General features: G+C 34.5%; 1 long non-coding RNA gene across 1 annotated transcript; it reads left to right on the top strand.

Annotated features, from left to right (window-relative positions):
• Window positions 1–1,599: 1,599 nt before the first annotated feature.
• Window positions 1,600–7,337, top strand: LOC114539584. The gene is made up of 5 exons (XR_003688905.1): window positions 1,600–1,684; window positions 2,406–2,484; window positions 3,322–3,383; window positions 4,420–4,493; window positions 7,051–7,337. It is a non-coding gene; the product is annotated as an uncharacterized LOC114539584 (long non-coding RNA).
• The last annotated feature ends 201 nt before the right edge of the window (window positions 7,338–7,538 follow it).

Raw genomic sequence — 7,538 nt, 5'->3', positions numbered from 1 at the left:
TTTAGTTCTGCATGAAACCTGCAGATAATAAAAAATTCAGTTCCGCGTGCAAAATCTCGCCTGTTATAAAACAGACGTCCGAACGATATTTTCCGCGCGGAAAATGAAACGTTTACAAGTGTTTTGTCCCAGTGGAAATGTCGCTACGCGCACAAAAATTTGTCTAATATTACTATTATTGTTATTTTCTTTGAGTATCAATCATGAATGGCCAGTCGAACAGTATTTTCGCTTTATACATGTAAATTCATGTCAGGGCGCTTTTATGTACATCCCCAGCCGAGAAAACATGTACGTGTTTGAAAACCTGCTATTGCTATCAGTTAAACAAGTTTAGTTTCACTCGGCCTCAAAACGCTCGCAGTAATCCCTACATTACAGGTAACCTAGTTGCACGTCGTATACTAGACTTTTTAAATTTACTGAGGCTTAGCAAATAATTATGCAACCTTCCAGCTAACTCCTGGAATATAAAGGAGGGATAATCCTAATTATTTTCCAAAGTAAGGGTTCTCGAAGATCCGGTTGAAAATTTACCCATGCAGCAGTCAAGAAGTTTATGAGGTTTGATTTAATTCCACGTGTGTCACCGACGGCTGGTTACTTCTTCCAGGGAGGGAGATGTTAAAGTTTTTGCTATTTGCAAGCGCAAAATTTGTACCTGGGCAAAAATGCGTGCTTTTTGCCCAATCCTTTCCTATATATATACGCACCCAGTCATAATTATAATAATGACAGAAAGACATGCATTCTTACTTTCATCCAGCTCTTTTTTCAATTTTCCAAAATAATTTCGCGGCTTTCCTTTGCAGAGTTCTAAAGCAAAAATGTTCTATACAGTTAACGGGTGATGACTATGAGTCACGTACGGACGATACCAAAATCATTATGATTACAAATCATGATTTTTCTAAGGAAAAACTACTACACTCTCTACACAAGAAGTGTCAAGAACATAAGCATAATGTGGTTTCAGAAATGCCCTGCTGCCCGCCCTGCATAATTTTAAAATTCGGCAAAATTCTATGCTAGGGAATTACACCATAGACAATCCAGAAGATTGTCTTCTGATTGTCTTCTGGATTGTCTATGTTTACACAATATATACATGATATACTTAAACTGAGATGAAACACTACACAGTTTTAAAACATTTATTCCGTATAATATTTATTGGTTAATTATAGTTAATTAACTACATGCCTAAAAACGATCAGGTTGATGCAACATTGATATGAACAGGAGTGATCAATGTTGTGCTGCCCGCATTGTTCAGAGTTGTTATCAACATCGAACAATATTGTTACACCCGATTCAGTTCCAACAATATTGTTCAATGTTGATAACAACTCTGAACAATGTGGGCAGCACAACATTGTTCACTCCTGATGCAACAACCTGATGAGTTTTTAGCCGTGTATATTCAATGAATCGATAAATATTATGCGGAATAAATGTTTTAAATTGCGTAGTACCACCTTAAGCGCAGCATAAAATATTTAATGTTTCAAACACCGGAAAAACGTAACAATCTGAATAATTAGTAACAGGAAGGCTCGCGCGCAGAAGGCACATGTTTTAGTTTTAGCGTGTCTGGGTCACATTGTACAGTTCTGTTTGCATCAGATGGCGTATGCAAGGCGCAGATACAAGTCTAGTACGCTAGAAAGACGAAGCTACAAAGGTAAAAACCGTCCATTTCTTTATAATGTTACTGCAAAATGAACCTTTTTGTGTGAAAATGTCTCTCTAGATTTATATAGATTTATGTAATCTAGATTTATATAGCAATAGCCTTTTTTTGAAATGAAACCTAATTTTAGTGTTTGTCGAAAGACAAAAGCCCTAACCTTGATGAACCAGTAGCTAAGACCTGGTTATTCAACTGTAAGAAGAACTGCTAGTATGGAAATTATTGTATATATTGCATATTGTGGAATTTCAAATTAAATCCACCAGTGAGGTGCATTAAAATGACTAATAGTTTTTTGGTATCGCCTTAAACAGTGCTTTAATTACTACTTTCTTAGTAATCTTAGTAAAGTATCTTTTACTGCATAATTTGGGAAATTTTAATAATTAAGTTCCCTAATGTTTTGAGCAGAACCAATGCACAAAGGCCTCCCTAACCCTCTTTATATTATTCAGCCATGAACTTTCATTCTTGCCTGTGCATGCTTATAGTCTTTGGATTTATTATTGGCCGCTGAAAATTTAGGATGTATATATGGCTATTAAACTGGTGCAATCAACTAAACTACCTTTTATTCGGCGCCATGGAAGATCCTTCAAGCCATAGTCATATCGTAGCTCTTCGTGTTTGTTGATATCTCTCTTTGCATGAAGAACCAAGTGGGGCTGGTTGTTGACTACAACTTTCCTCATATAGCAATTTGCCATTTTAGATTCAATGTCATTCACCATTCTCCCAAAGCCATCCGAAAATGTTGCATCAACACTTATGAAAATATTTACAAAATAAAGGTATGTTGAGATGCTTAAATTATTTATACTATTTTTAAGAGTGCCATTCATACTATTTTTCTTTACTTACCAAAAAGAATCGCAAAAAAACAAAAAACTTCCAAGTTTTTTTTCATATTCTTTTTCCCTTCTCTGTCCTTCTTTTTTTGTGACTAATTCCCCCTTGTACTCAAGGAGGAATTCTCCTTTTTGGAATGCCCTCTTTGTGAAGATACCATAACCTTCATATTAAGAAAGGTTTTTGCTGATAAAATCATGCAAGCTGGCTATAGGCAGATAAAATGCTTGTGCACTTAGATTAGTAATTTTATACCATGAATCATGGCAATGAAAGAAAGGCAACGCTCAAAGTAGGTGCACATGAAGTTGATCTAACCCCGAAAGAGAAAGAAAATGAGTTTAAAAACTAAGTTGCTAGTCAAGTTGCTGGTAATATATAATAGCTAGGGCAAGTTGGACATGTATAAACTGGTTGCCCTCAACAAAATAACTTGCCATCAAATAATTGTTCCATCAAAAAGGGGCAGTAAAATGACATGCCAATTAGGCAAGCAGTGGTTATTGTTTTGCCTAATTGTCACAGGCAAATGTATAGGTGTTAAGTTATACCATATTTGAAGTTTTAAAATCCAACTTTTTGGGTGGTGGCATGCATGCCATTTGCTGTGTGGCAACATAATATTAGCCCATAACTTTATAATAAGTTATCCTAGCAAGGCCCTGCCTTGCATCCTGAAGTCCTTTATTATATAAGAAGTATACCAATGTTGTTGTTAATAAATCTTTGTTCCAGATCTTCACTGTCATTTGGTAGCGAATTTTTCTCTTTGTTCCTAGAAAGCGAGAGCCTTAAACATGATCAATATCTTTACAAGAGAAACACTGATATCGACTCCAAGGTAATCAATCATTGTGAAATATATCTTTTATATTTGGCTGTATAATATTGCATACCCATTATTGGACAAGGTTTTACTGATAGCATGAAAATTGGTGGTCTTTTTTTACAATCTCATAGTAATTTGATTTATCTGAATTATCTGTCTGAAAAGTTGGGCTTGATTAAAGAAGAATTCAATTATAGTGGGGCAAAATAAATTTGCAAATATCTTTATATTGATTTCCGATGTTTAATCAAATTTTTATTCTTGGGTATGAAGTACACTATAGTTAATTATTTGTGTCTTTAATCAAGCAATCAATGTAATTCAATGTGTTTTAAACCTGATTTAAACATAAGAAACCTAATGCTCCATTTATTCATTGGGCACCAGCTGATATTTCAATTGGTAGACATCAACCTTAAATTGAAATAGCTGTGTCATATTGATATATTACAGGCTAATGTTAATGCTTAATTTGAAGCGAGTATGTCTATTGGACACATATGTACCAGCTATAAAAGTATCAAGATATAGCTGAATTTAATTATTTCTGATTTTCACACATATACAGAGAACCCTTTATAAATCGATCTACAGCAGTTAAGTTTACAACTTAGATTTGAGAATGAAAAACTACACTAGCTATGCTACTATGCATCATTTGATTAAATCTATATATGCACTTAATTGTATTGTAAGATATCTCAATAAAAAGTAAACATGTATTTGGAAATGTCAGGGCCGATTGTGGTTCACAGCCCTGAGGAATACATATAGTATTGTTGCTTTTTGCAGCTGTTTATAACACCTCACATTAATAACTGATTTTACTTAGAATACTTATTATTATGACTATTTAATAAAGAAATCTGCAAGCCTGAGAAGTTGCAGTATGTATTAGTTTAGAGATACTGAACCAAACCTTTTCAGGCTATAATGTTCAAAAAGAATCCATCATATCTAGGTAATGAATGGTGAATTACAGGAATAGGGGCACCATCTCCTTGCAATTAATTGATGTTTTTTAATTGACATGTTTTTTTTCCCTTAGCAAAATCACTACAGATTGGGATATGTTCATAACACTGAATTATGAGTATAAAGGTGCAAAAGTGATATAATACGGTAAATATCACATGATATTGGAATTAATAAAAACATGGGTATAGTAATAGCAGGGATATAGTAAACACCCATTTGCTGGTTATATATTTTGTCATTTTTTTAAACTTTTTCTTATTGTGGTTCTTCATGATGATTTATTATGCATCACTTGAATGTTGATGCAAATGTTGATCGACTGTTTCACCATAATCATACCATACTTTAGTTTATAATCAAAACTCAATATAATATAGCATGTAATTAGGCTAGTGCATTTGAAATATTTACACATATGCACATTGTAAACCAATATGTGTCTGTGCTTTTGCAAGAAAAATGCACCAGGCTGTCTATGTAGAGCAAAAATCTTCACATATGCGTTGATAGATTTCAAAATTAGATTGTAGCTTAATAATTTTTTACTGTGCACAATGAAATTTTCAAATTTCGGACTGGATTTCTTAAGCCTTAATTGATCTTATATTGCCCCTGATTGTATTAACAAGTCTTCAATCGCAGTCAAATTTACCGAAATAATTTGATTACAAGATAGTAGGGCTTGCATTATTTGATAATTGTTTAGAATCCATTCAACCCCTTAAATATCGGTGATTAGCTATCACTACTGACTTCAAGCATCCACATCAGCTGCAAGTTCAACATGTTGTATTTTATAGTTTAGCGTTGCGCCGTAATTTTTTGTTTAGTACATTCTGCAAATACTCGTGAAATATTTCAAAATCTTGTAGATAAAATAAGTAAAAATTGTATACCATATACAAACCATTGTATAAATGAAAAATTTTAGACAAATAAAACGATCCCGGTGTTTGAATAAACACGTTTCGTTTAGTATATTGCACCTTCATTTTGACCTTGGGTGCAAATCGTCGTACGCGGCAAGGAGCAAGGTCATTCGATCGTGAAGGGCAAATAGGTCCGTCCGAATGTATGAAAAGCCGAAATGAAAATCGTAACTCTGCCATCCGTGTCTTATTTTATTCATTTTCCAACTTGTTATTGTTCTTTTGAATAATGGCACAAACCTGATAGACCATTTGTAAGGACATTTTATTATTTGCGCTAAACGCGCACATTTAATACACCTGGTCATGGATGCAAAGACACTGTATTACTCTGACTTTGTTGTTTCAGTATTAACTACTACTTGATTTGATTATCCAAAATTGCGGAAAAGAAATCCAAATAAATGTTCTAAATATATTATTGGCATAGTTACACACACTTTTCTTTCTTCATGTACATGTAAAAACGGCTAAATACAGTACGACGAATTGTGAACTGCTAACTTACCTTTATACGACGACTTTTTCTTGTTTCTTTTTGGTCGGCCATTTTGGTCAAGGCCCTTCTGAAGCCTTAAAATGTTCAATTCCTGAACATAAAGATAACATAAAAATATAAAGAAACTAAGACGAAATTCGTTGATCTAATAACTCCATTTAACATTTTCAAAGGTTGTTGTAGTGCAGTACCAGGATTTTGGTAACAACGTACTGTTCCGCGAGCACCATGCCAGCAAGATATACACCGTAATTTTTCACCTTTGAGTTTGACCAAAGTGAGCGAAATATTCGTACGTTAATAAAATATATGTACGTTATACACTCTTTTGGGAAGACATGGTTAATTAACAAACCAGTTGTGAAAGATAGAACTTACTTTCTCAGGAAAACTTGCTTGGCCTTCGCTTTGGTTTTTGTCTTTGAAGTGCTTTGAAGTGCTCCTCGTTTGAAACGACGAACAGAAAACAGTTAAAAGAAAAACTGTACATAGTATAGCTGTTAAGAACTTGTACCAGGCGTGTTTAATCACACAAAACAAACGCAGCATATATATGGAGTGCTGTTTCGATAAAGTTTTTTTTCAGAAAATTTTCTTGTTGATTCAACTTCCAGTGTTGCTTGAACAGCACAGATATCAGTCGAATGCCCCAAGCTAGAAAGCATGCAAGAATTCAGTCGATGCAAAGGTTGCTTGATACATGGTTTTTGCTTGTTCTGTTGCGTGATTGGCGGTTAATCGCGCTATATTGTATATAAGGATTTTGATTGACTCTTTTCGATTACACGTCATCACTGATTTCGCTTGCTATTCTAATAGTCCCTTTTGATAATTGTAGCTATTCCACATTCATTGGTAAAAATTAAAAATAATCATTAAAAATCTCTAAAACCCATCTCATTTAAGGTGGTTCTGAATTGAAAATGTAATTTTGTAACGTAATTCTCGAAAGGGCGTATGTTTTTAAAGAATATTCAAGTTGACTAAGCGAGTTTAAGATGCGCCAAATCTACGACGCGGACGTGACATTGAAACTGCTACTAGTGTTAGGAAACCAGTATTAATTTGTTTTACATACGGCTCTGACGTTGTTTATTAAAAAGCGTCTATAATTTCCATTCCTGTTGGAAAACTGTAGAAAATAGAGCAATTTTAATTCACGTCCGCGTCGTAGATTTGGTGAATCATAAACTCCCTAATAATAAACAAAAGACCCTTGTCTACTAATCCAAGCAGTTAGGGCCATTTTCAATCTTGGCTTACTCTTTTGTAGTGTTACCGAAATACGCTATTTGGCAAGCAAGCAGTACTCTTTTTGCGGCATAACAAATGCTCATCATTTTTTCTGTGAGACAACGGGGATCTATAGTCTTTTACCACATGCAGGACTTTTACAAATAAAGCTGTCCATTGCCATCGTCCGTGATTTACAGCGTTCATCATCTACATTAATCTACTGTCAATGATCTAGTGTGGTCTTCCGACATCGACACTCCTAGCGATGGCAACCATCATCTGCCATCACCTAGTGCCATCTTCAATTACTATTATACGCTCTATCTTCTGTCACCATTCATTGTCATGTAATGTCATCCACCGTCCTTTTGTAATCCCTTGTATGTAATTACGCGATTATGTCTGTGGTTAATAATTTTCTTTGGCTTTGCTAGGCTTTCGTCTGCCTTGTTGAGAACGTCAATTAGCGCTGACTGTTGTAATTTCTTGTATCTACCCTGTGAATACTTTATGGTATAACAAATA

The sequence above is a fragment of the Dendronephthya gigantea genome, unplaced genomic scaffold (genome assembly GCF_004324835.1).
Source record: "Dendronephthya gigantea isolate DGI-Jeju-01 unplaced genomic scaffold, DenGig_1.0 000208F, whole genome shotgun sequence".
NCBI lineage: Eukaryota > Metazoa > Cnidaria > Anthozoa > Malacalcyonacea > Nephtheidae > Dendronephthya > Dendronephthya gigantea.
Note: the sequence above shows the minus strand (reverse complement) of the source record. Positions and strands in the feature narration are given on the sequence as shown.